A 19,927-nucleotide genomic window follows, 5' to 3' on the forward strand; every position below is an offset into this window, starting at 1 on the left:
CAATCATGAGGCATGCCATACTGAAGTGCAAGGTTAAACATATCGCATATCCAATATCGTGTTTTCTTGCTTGTCCATTTAATCATTTCAGCCTTGACACCTTGAAGGTCACCTGCCTTGCGAGTAGCAAGTTTCTCAAGCGCGCGGCATACATCTTCAATGGTAAAGAAAGGAGACATAAACGGAAGGGAGCTACAACACTCCATCTTATCAACATTGGGTTGCTCATAGAGATTCTTACAATGCATATACATATCCTCAAGAGTCAAGTCACCAAAGCTCTCAACGCGCTTGCCTTTTAGAGAGAGAGAGAGAGAGATTACGGTGCCAAAGGGAGCTGACCACATAATTCATTGAATCAAATGTTGGTGTTGGAGTTAATGCAAAGCTCTGAGGCATACATTCCTCCTCAACGAGCAGTTGTAGATTGCAACAAGCAAGGAGAGACAGTCGCCCCGCGCGCATGTGTGTGTGTGTGTGTGTGTGTGCTCGTGAGAAAGAGAGACCGTGTGTGTGTGTGTGTGTGCGTGCGTGTGTGTGTGTGTGTGTGTGTGTGTGTGTGTGTGTGTGTGTGTGTGAGAGAGAGAGAGAGAGAGAGAGAGAGAGAGAGAGAGAGAGAAATCTCATGTGTGAAGAGGCAAAGGAGGGTGCTTGCATTAGAGATATGGAGGTGAAGGAGATTGTGTTCTCAAGCACAAGAATTGAGTTCTCAAGCACAAGAATTGATGACGACCATTGCTATCATGGCAATCAATCCAAGGCGCGACGATTTGTATTGAGCAATGAAGGGGGAGAGGCGACTCTAGGGGAGCAAACTCAAGACTTGAGGAGGACCACAGACGTCAGTGCCGTGCCTTTTAGTGTAAAAAATACTCCCATTAGACTATTATCCATAATGCTCTATTAGACTCTCTCTCTCTCTCTCTCTCTCTCTCTCTCTCTCTCTCTCTCTCTCTCTCTCTCTCTCTCTCTCTCTCTCTCTCTCTCTCTCTCTGAGAGCATGCTTCAACTACCACATGGATGCCACATATAAGGTAGACCCGTGCAGACTCTTACGGGTTCTATGAGAGGGACACCAATGTTTATTTTCAAACCTGACCTTTGGAAGGCTTCAAAGTTCAAACAAAAGAGATAGCATCCAAAAGACTCCTCTTCTAAGTGCTTTCACAACACAAATGCACGAATTGCCCCAACATCGTATCACTTTTCAATCATCATTTGCTCATCCATTGGCTAGCTCAGTTGATAGAGCAAGAGCCTCTTGTGTCTAAGGTCTTGGGTTTAAACCCCCTTGACAGCTCCTATGACATGTAGCCCTTAGGGGTTGTTCCCCTAGTCCATATGATGGGTTGGTCAACCTTATCTGGCTAGGATGCTCCACCTCATAGAGTCAGGTGTGTGAGTTGTAATTTCAAGTTCCTACTATCTCTAAAAAAAGACTGAAAAACATTTCTTCTTCACTCCCTTTCAGTCATTGTCCACAAAAAAATCAAAGGTTTAGTGTATTTTGAACCGACTAAAATTGCAAAAATTTAAACAAATTTTTAAAATGTAAACTGTTAAATTTTTGCACATATCAAGTTAGCAATTACATATAAAGGGAGAAGGGTTTTTACTCCCCCCCCCCCCCCCCCCCCCCCCCCCCCCCCCCCGGGACACGTGTGGCAAGCTCCTACTACAAGCAAGTGTTCCCTATAGCCCGGAGAGAGAGAGAGAGAGAGAGAGAGAGAGAGAGAGAGAGAGAGAGAGAGGGGGGGGGGGGGGGGGGGGGTTTCCCCACGTAGTTGTTGGTTTTTTGGGCAAGATAGTTGCTCAAAGCCGTTTATTGGGGGTGCAAGGGAGCTACTAGGATGGAGACAGAGCTTTCCAGAAGCCTGAGATGGGTTTTTGGGCAAGAATGTTGCATAGAGTGGTTGATTTGGGGCACAAGGGAGTTGTTGCAAAGCTTGAGATGGAAATGGAGCAAGCGGGTTTGTTGTGAGAGTGTGCACGATAGCATGTCAAATGGAAGTTTCTAAGGAGATGGTGGAGGTGGCTTCACTGACGAATGAGTGTACTAATGATGAGAGAGAGAGAGAGAGAGAGAGAGAGAGGTGCGAACAATGTGACAACGAGAGAGATTTGACCTCTACCATGCCATCATTCCCATGCCCGTCACTAGTGCAGATATTTCTTCTTGATGGTTACTTAGCATGTGTCAATCTATACTATGAATAATAGGAGGGATTTTGGTTCCCTCCCCCTACACATGTCACTATTTTTAAGCTTCTGACATCATCCGATCATTTGTCCTCTGAGACGACCAGGGCAAGCTCAATGAGGGATGTTGTGATTTGACTGGTGGCACTATGTATGCCTCTCTGTGTGTGTGTGTGTGTGTGTGTGTGTGTGTGTGTGTGTGTGTGTGTGTGTGTTTGTGTCTCCCCATGACACAATGCCTCTTCGTTTACCCGCGCGTCATCATCGCCACACTTGGAGGTGTATCAACTTCCAATGCTTTGACCACTCATGAGGTTGTAGCGTAGGCTTCCAATATGAGAGAATGAGACACAATGCCTCTTCGTTTACCCGCACGTCATCATCGCCACACTTGGAGGTCTATCAACTTCCAATGCTTTGACCGCTCATGAGGTTGTAGCGTAGGCTTCCAGTGTGTGTGTGTGTGTGTGTGTGTGTGTGTGTGTGTGAGAGAGAGAGAGAGAGAGAGAGAGAGAGAGAGAGAGAGAGAGAGAGAGCGAGAGAGAGAGAGAGAGGGGCTGCACTCCCCGCACCCCTATCCAATCCGTTTGGAAGCTCATTTGTGCTCATCTGTGACAATACTTCAACAAGCCCTCCGTCATTTGTAGTAGCTGTGGAAACAACTAATTTAGGTCATACGAACACAAAGTCATTAAGAAAGTTTCATTCACACATTATGAATACCATATCTGTCATGGTAAGAGCGAGTGAGACCCGTCGAAGACAAGTCGCGTGAGCTAGTGTAAATAAGATGGCAAGGAGTAGCATTATCAAAGGTAGTAATAAGAATGACCACAAGTGGAACGTCAAAGGTAGCAATGGAAAAGTGGAAAGCCCCAAGGACTAACCCTCCATAGTCCACCCTCACTATGCATGGCAAAAAAAAGCTACACTTAAGCTCGCTAGCATGACTGTGGAAACAACTAATTAAGGTCATACGAACACAAAGTCATTAAGAAAGTTTCATTCACACATTATGAATACCATATGTGTCATGGTAAGAGCGAGCGAGACCCGTCGAAGACAAGTCGCGTGAGCTAGTGTACATAAGATGGCAAAGAGTAGCATTATCAAAGGTAGTAATAAGAATGACCACAAGTGGAATGTCAAAGGTAGCAATGGAAAAGGGGAAAGCCCCAAGGACTAACCCTCCATAGTCCACCCTCACTATGCATGGCAAAAAAAAGCTACACTTAAGCTCGCTAGCATGACTTTGTAGATGCAAGGTACCCTATTGAGAGAGCTCACATTGACTCGTGTGTGTGTGTGTGTGTGTGTGTGTGTGTGTGTGTGTGAGAGAGAGAGAGAGAGAGAGAGAGAGAGTGAGAGAGAGGCACTACCAACTCAACGACATCCAGGGATAGATAGCATGAATGGTGTCGACGACAAAGGATGATAGTATGAGTAGCTCATTGCTTGCTTTAGTTTAATGGTTACAAATGTCGCCAAGGGAGTGTAGGCTCTAGGATGAATGCACGTGTGGTATATAAGGCATATGTTGTTGTTTGCTTTCCATATGTGTTTATAAAGATGTGTTAGTAGGTTAGAAGTTCCACAATTGTTGAGGCTAGGGAGAGCCTTTGTCACCACTTAGAAACATACAATTGTGTCACTTTAGAGTAGAGAAGGAGGATTAACACATTCACGGTGGTTATTGACGCGTAACAACGATCCAAGGAAGGCGCTCAATTTGAGTATCCCTACAAACAAGGTGCAACTATTCATTTAACTCTTCCATGTAGTATGTTAAATTATCACACTTTGGAGCAATGGTTCTCTCTTATATTTACAAAGGGGCAAATGAAAATAGGGTAAACACAAACTAGAGTTATGTTACATACAGTGTAGAGGTTATAAAAACATAGAAAAATAAAGAAAAACAAGTGATAAAATCATGAGGTTGCCTTTGAGAGTAGCAAAACGGAAGGTGAAAAGAAAGAGAGAGAGAGAGAGGGAGAGAGAGAGAGAGATGGATACACATGTGCATGCATGTGTAAAAGAATTGAAAAGTGTGCGCTTAGATTAGCAATACGCAAAAGCATGGTGCTCTACTCGTTATAGATTCTCTTGATGGTCTTTTGACTACGATTTTTCAAATTTGTCATCTCAACACGCTTCCAACTACCCTCTTCTTCACTATAGTTGTTGCTTCTTCTTCCTTCTTTTCTTTCTTTTCTTTCTTTTCTTTTTCCTTCAACGATCCAAGGAAGGTGCTCAATTTGAGTATCCCTACAAACTATTCATTTAACTCTTCCATGTAGTATGGTAAATTATCACATTTAGAGCAATGATCCTCTCTTATATTGACAAGGGGCAAATGAAAATAGGGTAAACACAAACTAGAGTTAGGGCACAGGTAGTGTAGAGGTTGTAAAAACATTAAAAAAAATAAAGAAAAACAAGTGATATAATGATCTTGCCTTTAAGAGCAACAAAGCGGAAGGTTAAAAAGACCACAAAAAAGAGGGAGAGAGAGAGAGAAGAAGAGAGTATTTTAACGTCGTAGGAAGCTATCCCAAGAGACCTTAAAGATCTATCCGACAAGGAGAGTTGAACTCAAGACCTATTATTCAAGAGGGAAATGACATAACCAATCTAGCACACTTGGGTAAACAAGTGAAAGGGTCACGATGGCTTTCTAAAACAATAAGAAAGTGATAAAATCATTAGGTTAAATTTAACTAAAATTATATAAAGTGGAGCATTGTTTGGGAATGTCTCTTTTATTAAGTGACCGAGTTCCCTCCTCGCAAAGAACCAAGCCGGAAATACTAGCAATTTTTTTGAAATTTGCACGATTTTTGAGCTACGTTCTCACATATTTCACTGATTATTTTCCCTTTACCATGGTTTGTTCATATGTGTGTGTGTGTGTGTGTATGTGTGTGTTTGTTTAAATTTAAGTTCAAATTTAAATAAATATATGTACAAAATTTACTAGAATTATGTAAGGTGAAGCTTCACTTTAACATTCTAAAAGAATAGAATGCAAGAGAAGTCGAGCCATGTGAGGATGCAAAATGAAAGGTGAAATAAGAAGATCCATTTAATATTATAAAACTGAAATAACATTTAAGGTTTGTCTCAATCATCACTGAAAACATCGAAAGTATGCCTAACTCAACTCTCCTCTAAGGCTTCTTTTAGAAAGCCAAAAAGACCACGATTTCAAAGAAGGCGCTCAATTTGAGTATCCTTAACAAGCAAGGTCACACTTTAGAGCAATGGTTCTCTCTTATATTACAAAGGGGAACATGAAAATAGGGTAAACATAAACTAGAGTAGGGCAATGACAGTGTAGAGGTTGTAAAAACATAGAAAAATAAAGAAAGACAAGTGATAAAATCATGAGGCTTGCCTTTGAGAGCAGCAAAATGGAAGGTAAAAAAGACCATGATTTCAGTTTGAGAGAGAGAGAGAGAGAGACTACAATAGCCATGGATACACATGTGCATGTATGTGTATAAGAATTGGGAAGTGTGTGCTTAGATGTGCAATACACGAACGCATGGTGCTCTACATGTGAAAGATTCTCTTAATGAGGTTTCGACTACAATTTTTTAAATTTTGATCTCAACACGCTTCCAACTACCCTCTTCTTCACTATACTTGTTACTTCTTCTTCCTTCTTCTCTATCTTTTCCTTTTTCCTTCAACGATCCAAGGAAGGGCTTAGTTTGAGTATCCCTATAAACAAGGTGCAACTATTCATTTAACTCTTCCATGTAGTATGTTAAATTATCACACTTTAGAGCAATGGTTCTCTCTTATATTTATGAAGGGGCAAATGAAAATAGGGTAAACACATACTAGAGTTATGGCACAGGCAGTATAGAGGTTGTAAAAACATAGAAAAAAAACAAGAGATTAAATTGTGAGGCTTGCCTTTGAGAGCAACAAAACGGAAGGTAAAAAAGACCAGAAGAGGAAGAGAGAGAGAGAGAGAGAGAGAGTATATTAACTTCATAGGAAGCTATCCCAAGAGACCTCAAAGATCTATCCGACAAGGAGAGTTGAACTCAAGGCCTGTTATTCAAGAGTGAAATGGCATAACCAATCTACCACACTTGGGTGATAGAATGGTTATACCATTTTTCTCTTTTTATTAGCACACACACACACACCCGCACACACCCCCGAGAAGAAGAGTATTTTAATGTCATAGGAAACTATCTCAAGAGACCTTAAATGTAGACATGTATAAGTAGTGTTAGTGTGTATACGCGCTTCACCAGGGGCACTTTTCTCCCACTGGGTTTTTTCCCCTGGACATCCGGTGTGAAAGGACACCTTATCTCTTAGGGTTTCATATAAGCTTTGTAGCTCTGAGTTTGTATACACTATTATTCCAATACAAAGAGAGACTACAGAGATCTCGTACACAAGCTCTGTGTCTTCTTCTTCTCCATCTTCTTCCTACTCTGAGTTGTTGTCTTCCTTCTGTTTCCTGTTTCATCATCTTCAACAATTGGTATCAGAGCAAGGTGATTTCTAGAGCCTCTACTTGCGTTTTCGCGTCCGCGCGCGCAATCGCAGTTTTCAGGCAGTTTTCAAAAAATTTGCTCGTGAGAGCATCCTCGACGTTCCAGGAGTATTCTAAGAAGGCGACCTGGGGTTTTACCCCCCTTTCGAAGCCGTTCAAGCCCTCGGAATTTTGTTCTGAGCAACGTAGCAGAAGTTACTTTTCGGAGGCGTTTAGATCAAGAGGGTGTGCTTTTTGACAGATTTTCTTCAGGTAAACAGTTCTTTTGGGAAGCAGCTTGTCTTAGCTTTGTGCTGAGATTTTGTGTAGAGTTTTTCTTGCATTGGAGAGGAGATTTGTGAATCTCTTGGAGGTTCTTTTGCTCTCTTGTGTGCATCCACAGTATGGCTCAATCCACGGAGAAAGAGATTTTTGGTGCGTTTACATCCGAAGACAAATTGGATGGTACCAACTATTCTCTTTGGTCTTTTATGGCCAAAAATGTTTTGGTTGGTAAAGGATTGTGGGATTATGTATTTGGAGATGAAGTTCGTCCAGGTAGCATTGCACCTGCCACGCCTGGTCGTGGTGCAGCTGTTGGTGCAGGAACCTCACAAGTCACTCCAGAGCAAAAGAGATGGGATACTAAAGATGCACAAGCTATGGCTGTGATTGCCTTAACCATAAAGAGGACAATCACACCACATATCAGATCTTGTAGAACTTCTGAGGATGCTTGGAACACTATGCAAGCTATGTTTGGAGGAAGAAACGCTGCCAAAATAGAGTTTTTGAAGAAACAACTTGACAAAATATAGATGGACGAAGGTGACGATATTGTCGAGCATCTTACAAAAATCAAGGATCTTAAAGAGCAATTGCTTAGCATTGATGAAGTGATTCCAGAGAAGGACTTGGTTTCCAAAACACTCAATTCACTACCACCATCTTATTTGACTTTTCAGACTTCTTTGACTCTGTCTTTGCGAGCTAATCCTGAGCCTCTTCATTTTGAAGAGTTAGTGGCTTTGCTATTGCAGGAGGATCAATCACGTAAGAACAAGTCTTTACAGGTGGATGGTATGGATCATGCTCTTGTTGTACATAACAAAAACAAGGGTAAAGAGAGTGCTCATCACTCCAAGTCTGGTGCAGGACAGTCTTCAGAGAAGTCTAAAGGTGATTCCGACAAGTCCAAGAAGAAAGGTAAATGTCACTACTGCAAGAAACCTGGTCACTACATTAGTGAGTGTAAAAAGCAAATTGCTAAAGAAAAGAAGAAAGAGTCAAGTTTGGTTGTTTCAGCTTCTGGTGATTCTTCTACAGCTAAAGAAGAGTCTGCAAACTTTGTGCAGGATTCTTATGCTTTTGTAGTATGTTCAGATTTTTCTGCTTACAGTGTTGACAAGACACAAATGATTTGGTACTTTGATAGTGGTGCATCCAGACATATTACTTCAAGGAAGGATTTGTTTTGTTCATTGGATGCAGCTCCAGCAGGAAAGAAGGTGACATGTGCAAATAATGCTTCTTATCCAATCAAAGGCGTTGGTAAGATTTTGATTACCATTTCAGATGGTTCAGATTTATGCTTGCCAGATGTCTTATATGTTCCAGGGATCAAGAAGAATTTGTTGTCTGTGTCCTCTCTTGCAAAAAATGGTCTTCGGGTCATTTTTGAGGATGACAGATGTGTTGTACGAGATTGAGAGAATGGTTATTCTCTTATCACTACAGGTACGCTGGAAAATGGACTATTTGTGCTAGATCGTTATGAAAAGCAGATTCAGGTATGTATTGTAGAAACAAAGACTTAGGCCATGCAGGATGCTGAGTTGTGGCATGCTAGATTTGGGCATGTTAGTTATGGCAGTTTGATGACTTTACAACGTCATAATATGGTGCATGATTTGTCTTTATTGGAGATGCCACCAAGACATGTATGTGAAGGTTGCGTTCTTGGAAAAGATGCACAGATTTGCATTTTCGTAGGATGGTTTCATTAGAGCGACACGAAAGTTGCAGCTTGTACACAGTGATGTATGTGGTCCTATGAGGACGCCATCTATAGGAAACAGCCTTTATTTTGTGACCTTCATTGATGACTTTTCCAGGTTTTGTTGGGTGTATCCACTCAAAGCAAAGTCAGATGTGTATGCAGTTTTTCAACATTATGTCGCCATGGTTGAAAATGAAACAGGTTGCAAAGTACAGACTCTTCGTACTGATCGAGGAGGTGAATACATGTCAGGTGCATTTAAGGATTTTTTGGGAAAGAAAGGCATTAAACACCAATGCACTATGCCATACACACCAGAACAGAATGGTGTTGCAGAAAGGAAGAACGGGTCTTTAATGGAGACGGCTAGATGTATGCTCAAGGCTAAGAGTTTGCCTCATAAGCTATGGATGGAGGCAGTTGCTTGTGCAACACATGTTTTGAACAGGTGTCCTACTCGTGCCTTGAAGACCATTACTCCATTTGAAGCTTGGTATGACAGAAAACCTTCAGTCAGTTATCTTCGTGTTTTTGGTTGTCTTGCTTATGCTCACATCCCTCAGCAGTTACGTGGGAAGCTTGATGATAAGGCAATCAAATGTATATTTGTGGGGTACAGTAGTGGAAGTAAAGGTTATAGACTTTACAATCCTGCTACAAACAAGATTTTTGAAAGTCGTGATGTAATTTTTGCAGAAACTACTACTCAACCTATGGTTGCTTTTGATGTACCGCATATGCAGACACATGATGTATTTGAAGGTTTGCTTCCTTCTTTTGTGGAGAATCAAGAATCACAACAGGTTGATAATCTTGATCAATCTTTTGATCAGCATGTGACACCTCATGATGTAGAGGAAATTGTGCGTGAAGAGCAAGAAGTTCTCAGGGAAGAAAGAACCTTGCCTAAATGGGTTCAGAAAACTTTGCAGGATAGCAAGTTGGATGCACCGTTGCCACGAAAAACACGTGCTGGTACTACTTTTGGTAGAGAGCAAGTAGATTTGGCTTGCTTTAGCACTCTTTGTGATGCAGATGAGCCTGATTCGTTTGAACAAGCTTTAGAGTGTGTTCAGTGGAAAGATGTTATGCAGCAAGAAATAGATTCTATTCATAAGAATCATACATGGGATCTAGTGGACTTGCCTACAGGTAAAAAGCCTATTGGTACAAAGTGGGTTTTAAGGTAAAAAGGAAACAAGATGGTACTGTTGACAGTACAAAGCAAGGCTTGTGGCAAAAGGCTATGCGCAAAACAGAAAGGCATAGATTATGATGAAACCTTTGCTCCTACTTCTCGTGCGTCCACAGTTAGATCACTAGTTGCAATTGCTGCTCATCATGGTTGGAAAGTGCATCAGTTGGATATCAAAACTGCTTTTTTGAATGGTGATTTGCAGGAAGAAGTTTATGTAAGTCAACCAAGTGTTTTGTTGTAAAAGGTCAAGAGCAAAAGGTATGTAGATTGCGTAAAGCTTTGTATGGTCTCAAACAGGCTCCAAGAGCATGGTATGAGAAGATACATACTTATTTGATTGGCCAAGATTTCAAAATAGTCCAACAGAAAGTACTTTGTATGTCAAAAAGAGAGATGGAGTTCTCATTATGCTAACACTTTATGTGGATGATATGCTTCTTACAGGCAATAATGCAAATGAAATTGAAGCGTTTAAAGATGCTTTGAGAAAAACCTTTGAGATGTCTGATCGTGGTTGCTACATTATTACTTGGGTATTCAGTTTGTGCAATCAGAGGATGGCATATACATGTTGCAGGCAAAATATTTGCATAAAATTTGGACAAGTTTGTATGCAAAATTGTAAGCCAATCTCTACACCCGTAGAAAACTGGATCAAAGTTGAGCATGCATGATGCTGGAGAACCTTTTGATGTACATACTTATGCAGCAGTCGTTGGTTTCTTGATATATTTGGCAGGCAACACTCGTCCAGACATTCAATTTGGGGTTTCACAAGCAAGCAGATTTATGCACAGCCCAGGTATGCATCATTGGCAAGCTGTGAAGCGCATACTTCGTTACCTTTCATACCCCTAATCTTGCCATGTTCTTTCCAAGGGGGGATATGTATGGAAAGCACAGTTTCTATGCAGCTTCTTGGTTACAGCGATTCAGATTGGGCTGGTGATTTTGACACACGACATTCCACAAGTGGGAATTGTTTTTCCTTGGGAAATGCATGTATATCTTGGCTAAGTAAGAAGCAACCCACAATGGCTACATCAACTTGTGAAGCTGAGTACAGGGCAGCTTTCACGGCAATAGTTGATTGTGTATGGATACGCAGGTTATTGGCAGATCTTTGTGAGTGTCAACAGGCACCCACTACCATTTTCATTGACAGTCAGAGTGCTATGGCAGTTGCAAGGAATCCAGTATTTCATGCAAGAGCAAAGCACATAGAGGTTCACTACCACTATGTCAGGGAAAGGCTACATGCAGGGGAGATCACACTAACTTACTGTCCTACATAGGATAACATTGCAGATCTATTTACGAAGGCGTTATCACGAGAAAAGTTTGAAGCTTTCCGAAAAGCTTTGGGCTTACTCTCATACACATGATGATCTGCTACCTTGTACGGATTCACACTATCACTACAGGGGGGATTTGTAGACATGTAGTAGTGTTAGTGTGTATACGCGCTTCACCAGGGGCACTTTTCTCCCACTGGGTTTTTCCCCCTGGACATCCGGTGTGAAAGGAAACCTTATCTCTTAGGGTTTCATATAAGCTTTGTAGCTCTGAGTTTGTATACACTATTATTCCAATACAGAGAGAGACTACAGAGATCTCGTACACAAGCTCTGTGTCTTCTCCTTCTCCATCTTCTTCCTACTCTGAGTTGCTGTCTTCCTTCTGTTTCCTGTTTCATCATCTTCAACATTAAAGATCTATCCGACGAGGAGAGTTGAACTCAAGACCTGTTATTCAAGAGGGAAATGGCATAACCAATCTACCACACTTGGGCAATAGAGAGTGAGAGAGACTGCAATAGCCATGGATACACACGTGCATGTATGTGTATAGGAATTGGGAAGTGTGTATTTAGATGTGCAATACACGAAGGCATGGTGTTGTACACGTGATAGATTCTCTTAATGGGCTTTCAACTACGATTTTTCAAACTGTCGTCTCAACACGCTTCCAACTATCCTCTTCTTCACTATAATTGTTGCTTCTTCTTTCTTCTTCTTTCTCTTTTGCTCATTCATGGGCTTTGCTATGGCTACCTGCTCTCGGAAGGTGGAGATATAACATATCAACTTGTTTATGTCAATGCTCTTCGACAATCTCGATCAGCTACTACTCAATGAATGTATGCTTGGTAGCATATTCACGAATTGCACCACACCCACAACATCAGATGCAAACATGACAACTCTCCATTCTACATGTGCATCTGGGGGTAGCATGTACCCATACATCCTAATAGCTACATCTTCAGTCCAATATTCTTTCTACATACGGAAAAGCACAAACCCCATCAATGGCTCCCCATCCTTAGAAGTGGGTTAGTCGATGCGGAAGCGTACTCACTAATCACCAATGATTAGCATTAGGTTATGGAAGGTGAAGCATTAGCTTAACCATGGTGTTAGGGTTAGGGTTAGATAGAGAGTGATTAAGGTTAGGTTATGCCAAGAGCAAAAGCATAGGGAGAGAGAGTATAGACACAATGATAATGCTCAAAGTGCAAAGATTGATTAGAAAATAGTTTCTCAAATAGGCTAAGTGCTTTAAAATCATTGGCTCAAGAGGTTTCATCCTCTTTCTATTGGACCATGTCATCATTCATTCTTTTTTTTAGGTGGCTAGGGGGCTTTCCCACAAGTCGGGCTTACCCTAACAATCGCCCCCTTAAGCCAAACTTGGGGTTTTACGTAGACTTCATGTGTTTTGGCATCATGGTGTAGTCCTAGGATACTACTGATACATCTAGGTATAGTACATGATTCATCATGGTGGTTCTCATAATGGATTCATCACTCATGGTTCAGTAGTACTCATCCAAGGCTCACAAGGTAGTCCTAGGTAGTACAAAATTTGCTCATTCATTCATCATTTTTTTTTGTTGTGAAGAGGTCTTCAAGTGTGTCCTCTTCAAAATTGTTGTTGTTGTCATTTGTTGTCATTATCTTCATCTTCATTTTGTTGGCTTCATATGATATTGTCATCTTCATGTTGTGATTTTCATGTTGATGTCGATCTTCATTGGTCCATTATGTTGAGTATAGCCTTCATGGCTAATGATGTAAACTACACATGCATTTCGTTTTGTGTAGTTATGTGTGTGCTCATGTTTTTAGGTGGTCTTACCATACACTTGGTGTGTAGGCAGTGTCTGTAAACCCATACATCTTGGGAAGATATATTTGTCATCATAACATAAAGTAATCCTTTTTATCAATCATGTCTTGAACATGCTCAAAGATTAAATGCATGTTTGCAAAAGAATATGTGCAAGGCTCAACATGAAGGATGATATGCTTTTTTCTGTGTGCGAAGGGGCCTTGAGGCCTAGGGTTTGAGACTTATTGGCCCTTGGGTGAAGCTGCTCCGCAGGAACGGGGTCTTGTACAAAGGCACTTGAGATGTTACCCAAAAGGAGAGCAACATGAGAACCCGATCTTAAAGCCAATTTGATAAATAACAAACACTATTGACGAACGAGTAGAAGGCGATAGCGAGCACGTGTCGAGTGGGTCGAGATGTTGTGGGCCAATTCATTGCAAATGGCCACTTATAGCGTGGTTGGTGATGGCGAGATCAGCGTTGACAAGCAAGGCTGTGTTAGCAACATTTGAACTTGAAGCCAATATGAAATAGGTCATTACAAGCACCATTAGGCAGCATGATGATGTGCAACATGGAGCAAGGCACACCGCAGGTCATCAAGTGTTGTAGGCCGTTGGCACTCGGGAGGTTAATGCTTAATAAGCTTTTGGCGAGTGACTCATGAGGTTGCATCTTGGTTCTCTGATGGCGAGCAGGAGCGAGTCACGACAATTCAAATTATAGAATCTTGCCAACAGGTGCAATCGATCAAACCCGATAGCTTGGTGGTCCGCTCATGGGTGTGCAAATGGGCATCCACCAGTTACTTTTCTCTTTTCGACTCAAAAATAGGTACCAAGGAAATTCTTAAAAAAATATTGATGTGGGCTCAAGGTGTTAGGTAGGCAATGAATGCTCAAGGAAACCCCCCCCCCCCCCCCCCCCCCCCCCCCCCTCCCACACACACACACACACACACACACACACACACCCACACAGTTGCTAAACTACTGCATCAAAAGATCCAGAGAGTAAAATAACACATTTTGCAAGTTGATTAATAATGCTAGAGTCTTCCAAATGCAAAGGTTAGGGGTTCAATGGAAAGACCTCAAGCAACACTTCTTCCACAAACAATTAATGCAATGGTTTGAGGTTTAAGTAGCAAATAATTAGGAGATAAAAAACATGCAAAATCACTACTAAATGCAATCAAGAAATGCAAATCCAATGAAAGATGCATGCTAATTGTAATCTAAAATGCAAAGCGCAATCTCACCTAATTACCAAAAGGGTAGTGGAGCATGCTCACCACGTGGTGATTTAGAGAGTGTAATGCTAATGCAACGGTAGTTAATCGGCCTAGGTGTAGAACCGTCGGCTCTGATATCACTTGATGGGTTAGTCGATGCAGAAGCATACTCCCTAATCACCAATGATTAGCATTAGGCTACGAAGGGTGAAGCCTTAGCTTAACCATGGTGTTAGGATTAGGGTTAAAGAGATGGTGATTAAGATTAGGTTATGCCAAGAACAAGAGCATAGGGAGAGAGAGTATAGACACAATGATAGTGCTCAAACTGCAAAGATTGATTAGAAAATAGCCTCTCAAATAGGCTAAGTGCTTTACAATCATTGGCTCAAGAGGTTGCATCCTCTTGCTATTGGACCATGTCATCATTCATATTTTCTTAGATGGCTAGGGGGCTTTCCCACAAGTTGGGCGTACCCTAACAAGAAGATGACGACCTTCATTGCGAGCGCGCGCACACACACACACACACACACACAGAGATAGTTGGAGACAGAGACATACGTATCAACCTTTGTCTTTATCATTCCTCAACCCAAATTCTCCTTTGACTTTGTGCCAATTATTTACCTTCCTATATAAGTGAGGAGCATTGAGCACCCTTCTTTGTGTTGTTTTATAGATATTTTTGCGATCTTAGCCCGATTAAAAAAAACTAATAATTGAGATGTATTTTGCCATAGAATTAACTACATAATGCCATTCACCAAGAAGAGACCTCCAACAAAATTCTTATGGATTTAAGTTTGAAATTTTTGCCATGTCATGGCATTTTTTTTGCATGGTTTGACAAGTGCTCATATTCATAGAGGACTATCACTTACTCACCCACAAGGTTCACATGTACCTACCATACAAAACGTTTTTTGAAAAATGCAAGGCACTGACACAAGCAAAAAACAAAGCAAGGCGAGGATGAAAAGTCAAACAAAACTCAAGCAAATGAGCACATTATTGAGAAACAATTCAACTTGCAATAACAAAGAGATAGGCAATGTAGAATCATCAAGAAGTCAAGAAACCTATATGGCAGAGGCTAAGGGTCTCTCTCTCTCTCTCTCTCTCTCACATAGGAAAACTTGCCATGCATGCATGTCTTAGTTTCCTCCCTGACCGAGGGTGCTTTTGATGGGAACACCGCTTGACAGCCTTGCTGAAATAGATCGAAACCTGTCATGGACCTGTCAATCTAAGCAACTACAAAGATTGCTATTGCAATAAATGCCATTAATTTGTTGCTGCCAATAGCCTTTCTTCTTTGGCTATGATGCTTGCAAAGTGTCACACACACACACACACAGAAGCAGAGTGGACGTATAACACCTCTTGATCGTCTCAAATTCCATCCACCTCTACACGACATAATATGCATGTGTTTCTAGCCAACCTGACTTGTAATTGTTTTCAAAAGGCTCTTGTAAGTGTTTGCGAAAAATGCATGAAATGAGCAGCCTTGGCCAGGTGATTGTGGCACACCCAAAATCCTTAGTGGTGCATGTGGGATCCATTTTGAGGGTGAAAGATCGGAGGGAAAAGATATTAAGGTCAAGCATGAGTTGCTTTTAATCCCATTTGTGGGATGAGAGTAGTGAGGGGGCGGTCTTAGATTAGATGGTAGTGGAGGCACATGCCTAGCTTGTTGAAAACGTACAATGCAACCCCAGGTTACCATTGGAGTAGTGTGCTCTTCCTTGGAGCTTCTAGATTGTATAATGATTTTGGTTAGTATGACATCACGGCCTTTCTCTCTCTCTCTCTCTCTCTCTCTTCTCTCTCTCTCTCTCTCTCTCCCCCCCCCCCCCCCCCCCCCCACACACACACACACACACACACACTTGGTCACCTCATATGGCTATATTGCTTCATCAAGCTACACACACACATTCACACTTGATTTACTGATGTATTAGATGGTTTTTTTGTCTTGTGGGCAATTACCATGAGTCTGTACCTGGTAATTCTTTGTGGTTTACTAGCAGGATATTTTTCACAATAACTCATTTACCCTATATTTAATATACCATTCTTGTGCCTTTGTAGCACTATCACTTTGACCCACACATGTCACTTTCATATGTGGCTTACTTTTGGCCTATCCTATACTTTGAAACTTCAATTTCAAACTTATAAACCACAATACTGTTTTGAACCTGACCTCGTTCATTGTAAGACCTTCCACTAGAGGCTTTAAAAATATAGCTCTCCTCTTGGGCCAGAACTCTTCTTGCACTATCTAAGGTTAAGTAATGTCTTGGGGTGGGTATGCTCCGAGTTGAACCCACCAGTAACACTCTTGTCTGGCCTAGCCTATACATGGTTACTCCTATCCCAATTTATTTATTTTTGACTTAGCCATATCCTCTAAACTACCTTCTAGTTGGTGCTTATATTCTGTAGAGCTAAACACCCTTAAATATAGCTACAATTCGTATCTTCCTCTCTTTACCCTCTCAATGCCTTGAACTGTAAATTAATATTTCCCCTTCTGACATAACCTATCCCTAGCTTGCCCACTTAAATTAGTGGAGGAGTTACTCTTTGTCCCCTTATATTCTCTAGGAACCTTGCAATTCAACCCCCTTAATCATAGCTACATTTCTTTATAGGTGCCTTGAACTATAAAGTAGTTTCACTCCTTCTGGCATAACCTATCCTTAGCTTGACCACGTAAACTAATGGAGGGGCTACTTTTTCTCCTCGTTGTACTCTCTAGGAGCCTTGAAACTCAACCCCTCTCCTAACCGTAGGGTAAACCCATATGAGTTTTTTTCATCCTCCTGAGCATTATTAGCCCACATGGGAATTAACCCTTAAACTATCTATCGAATGGGATATGTCTCTGGTGAAAATACATCCTTAAACTAATAAACCAGGCGTATTTTGGTACATAGCGTTTATTGAATGTCACCCCTCCCGAGCTTGAATGCATATGCTGCAAACTCCCACCCTGCCTATGGCATATGTTGGGCGCCTTTGCCATTAACTCTTAATAGCTTAGCACAGTAGCTGCATACTTGAAGTCCGTAATGATATTGTAAGCTATTCACTGACTTTACTGGGAGTTTTCTGCCTGAATATGGCCTTGATTTCCCATGGGTGAATACCTGGCCTTGATGATTTTAGAAACTTGATAATATGAGATGCTATACTAGATGGGATAACTTAGCCTTTCCTGCTGGCTGTTTCAAATTTAGCATATAGTTATACTGACTTAAATCTACCTTAGATACAGGTGTTTTGCATGGCCTAAACTATAGGTACATATATGCTACTCTAATGTGGCTATTGGTTATTCAAAACGCTACCTCTATGTTGATTGGTTCTAGTTTTTCGCTCTAATTATGCTACATAATGGTTTGGTATGAATGAAGTGATGTTGGCCACTTACTATCTCAAAATAACTAGATGATATGGAGCTATTAAGCTTTCCTACTTGGTAACTAGTTGATGCATGCTGGCTATGAGCATACAATCTAACTGACTCTAAATGGGAGATTTCTACTTTAGATGGAGGTTTTTGCTTGGCCTAAACTGTTGCTTGAACTAATGGGTAGTGGTTGGCATACTTATTGGTTAACACTGAGAGTGGACCTCATTAATGGGGATGATCGAGGATAAAGATGGCATATGTAATCCTAGGTTTTACAACTATATAATTCCTAGGGGATAATACAGAATAAGTAGCTCAATGCTTAACATGTTGATAAGTTCGTTAATTTATCAGATCTTTGTGCCTTTATGATGCTTGCTTGCATAACATTTCAGCCCCAAGGATATTACTCGGTTAACATGTGATTACTGTTGCTGAAATTATAACTAAGCTCTGTAAGAATCGGTGATGATGTCTATTTCTTAGGGCTACTGGATGCTTTTTTGTATGATTGTGAAACCCCACATTTGGATAATCTAATATTTCATGGACTAGGAGACTCAATAATCATACGGTATGGATTCGTTGAAAATGTCAAGTAAAGTTTTGGTATATATTGATCACCCAAGCATGGTTGGTTTACAAAGCATCTTGTGGATATTAGTTGGTTGATGATCTTGCTTATGACACATGTGTAAAATCTTAGAACTATTTCTTGATACAAAAACCACTTTAAATTGTAAGTGGTTCAGTAAGAAGGCTGCTTGGAAATAATGCCACTTGTTGGCTCAAAATACCTGTTAGTGGCCACTTGCTGGCTCGGAATACCTGACTAATTTGGGGTTGTTAGGCTTTCCTACTTAGTAACGTTTTGAGGTTAGACATGTTAAATTGTTCGCTTTGGCCATTTTAGGTTATAAAGGGGGTATTTCATCTCAAACAGCTTTCCAAGGTGCTTACTTTGATGACTGTTGGTTCATGACTTGTCTAATGCTTGGTTGATAATACATTTTACTACCTAGCTTATACTAATGATATTGACTAGGAGTGTTTTAACATTTGTAACTCTTGAACTATATTTCTCAAAACCATTCACTTGTATTGCATAGATAGTGATTAAACCATTTTTTAACTAAGAAGTGATTAAACCATATATAGTTTTTACACTAATAAATGATTAAACCATTGTTTGACCTTAGATTTCATTGGAAAAAAATGAAGGTGCCAAGGGAAGCGTGTGCGAGTGCAAGTGCGAGAGCAGAGAGAGAGAGAGAGAGACCTGCTTTGGGTGGAGCTCACAGCTCCTTATTCTATTGTATTAAATAATAAGTGTATAATGGTTATGTTAGTAAGTGCGATGTCCGGTCAGTTGGCCTGAATCCCAACAAACTCCCACTTGAAGGCCAACGCAACCCAAGTGACTTGGTATGTACAAATGTGAAGCAATCTAGTGGCTTCAACCTATACCCATCAACTCACTGCAATGTGTAAACCGCTCCAAAGCTAAGCCTTTCATCAAAGCATCTGCTGGGTTGTCGTCAATGTGTACCTTAACCAAATCAATGAGCTGATGGGTTAGTAGTAAGTGCGATGTCCGGCCATTTGGCATGAATCCCAACAAACTCCCACTTGAAGGCCAACACAGCCCAAGTGACTTGGTATGTACAACCGTGAAGAAATCTAGTGGCTTCAACCTATACCCATCAACTCACTGCAATGTGTAAACCGCTCCAAAGCCAAGCCTTTTGTCAAAGCATCTGCTGGGTTTTCGTCAGTGTGTACCTTGACCAAATCAATGAGCTTTTTGGCCAAGAAATCTCTCACAAGATGATACCTGACTTCAATGTGTTTTGATTTGGAGTGAAACACGGGATTTCTTGCCAATGCAAGAGCACTCTAACTATCACAATATATCATTGGAGTCTCATCGATGCCAAGATTTCTGACCAAGCGAGATAACCATATAGCCTCTTTACTTGCATCCGACAATGCAACGTACTCTGCTTCCGTAGTGGAAGACAACGTACAATCTTGAAGACATGACCTCCAAGATATTGCTGCTCCAACAAATATGAAGACATAGCCAGATGTCGATCTCCTATTGTCGACACAAACCGCATAGTCTGTATCCGCATAACCCATGATGGATGCATCGCTATTCCCGAAGCGTAACCACTTGCCGATGGTACCTTTGAGGTACCTAATAATGTGCTTCACTGCTTCCCAATGCTTGCTGCCAGGATTTGCCA

This window comes from Adiantum capillus-veneris, chromosome 17, assembly GCF_014529385.1.
Source record: "Adiantum capillus-veneris isolate H3 chromosome 17, ASM1452938v2, whole genome shotgun sequence".
Classification (NCBI taxonomy): domain Eukaryota; kingdom Viridiplantae; phylum Streptophyta; class Polypodiopsida; order Polypodiales; family Pteridaceae; genus Adiantum; species Adiantum capillus-veneris.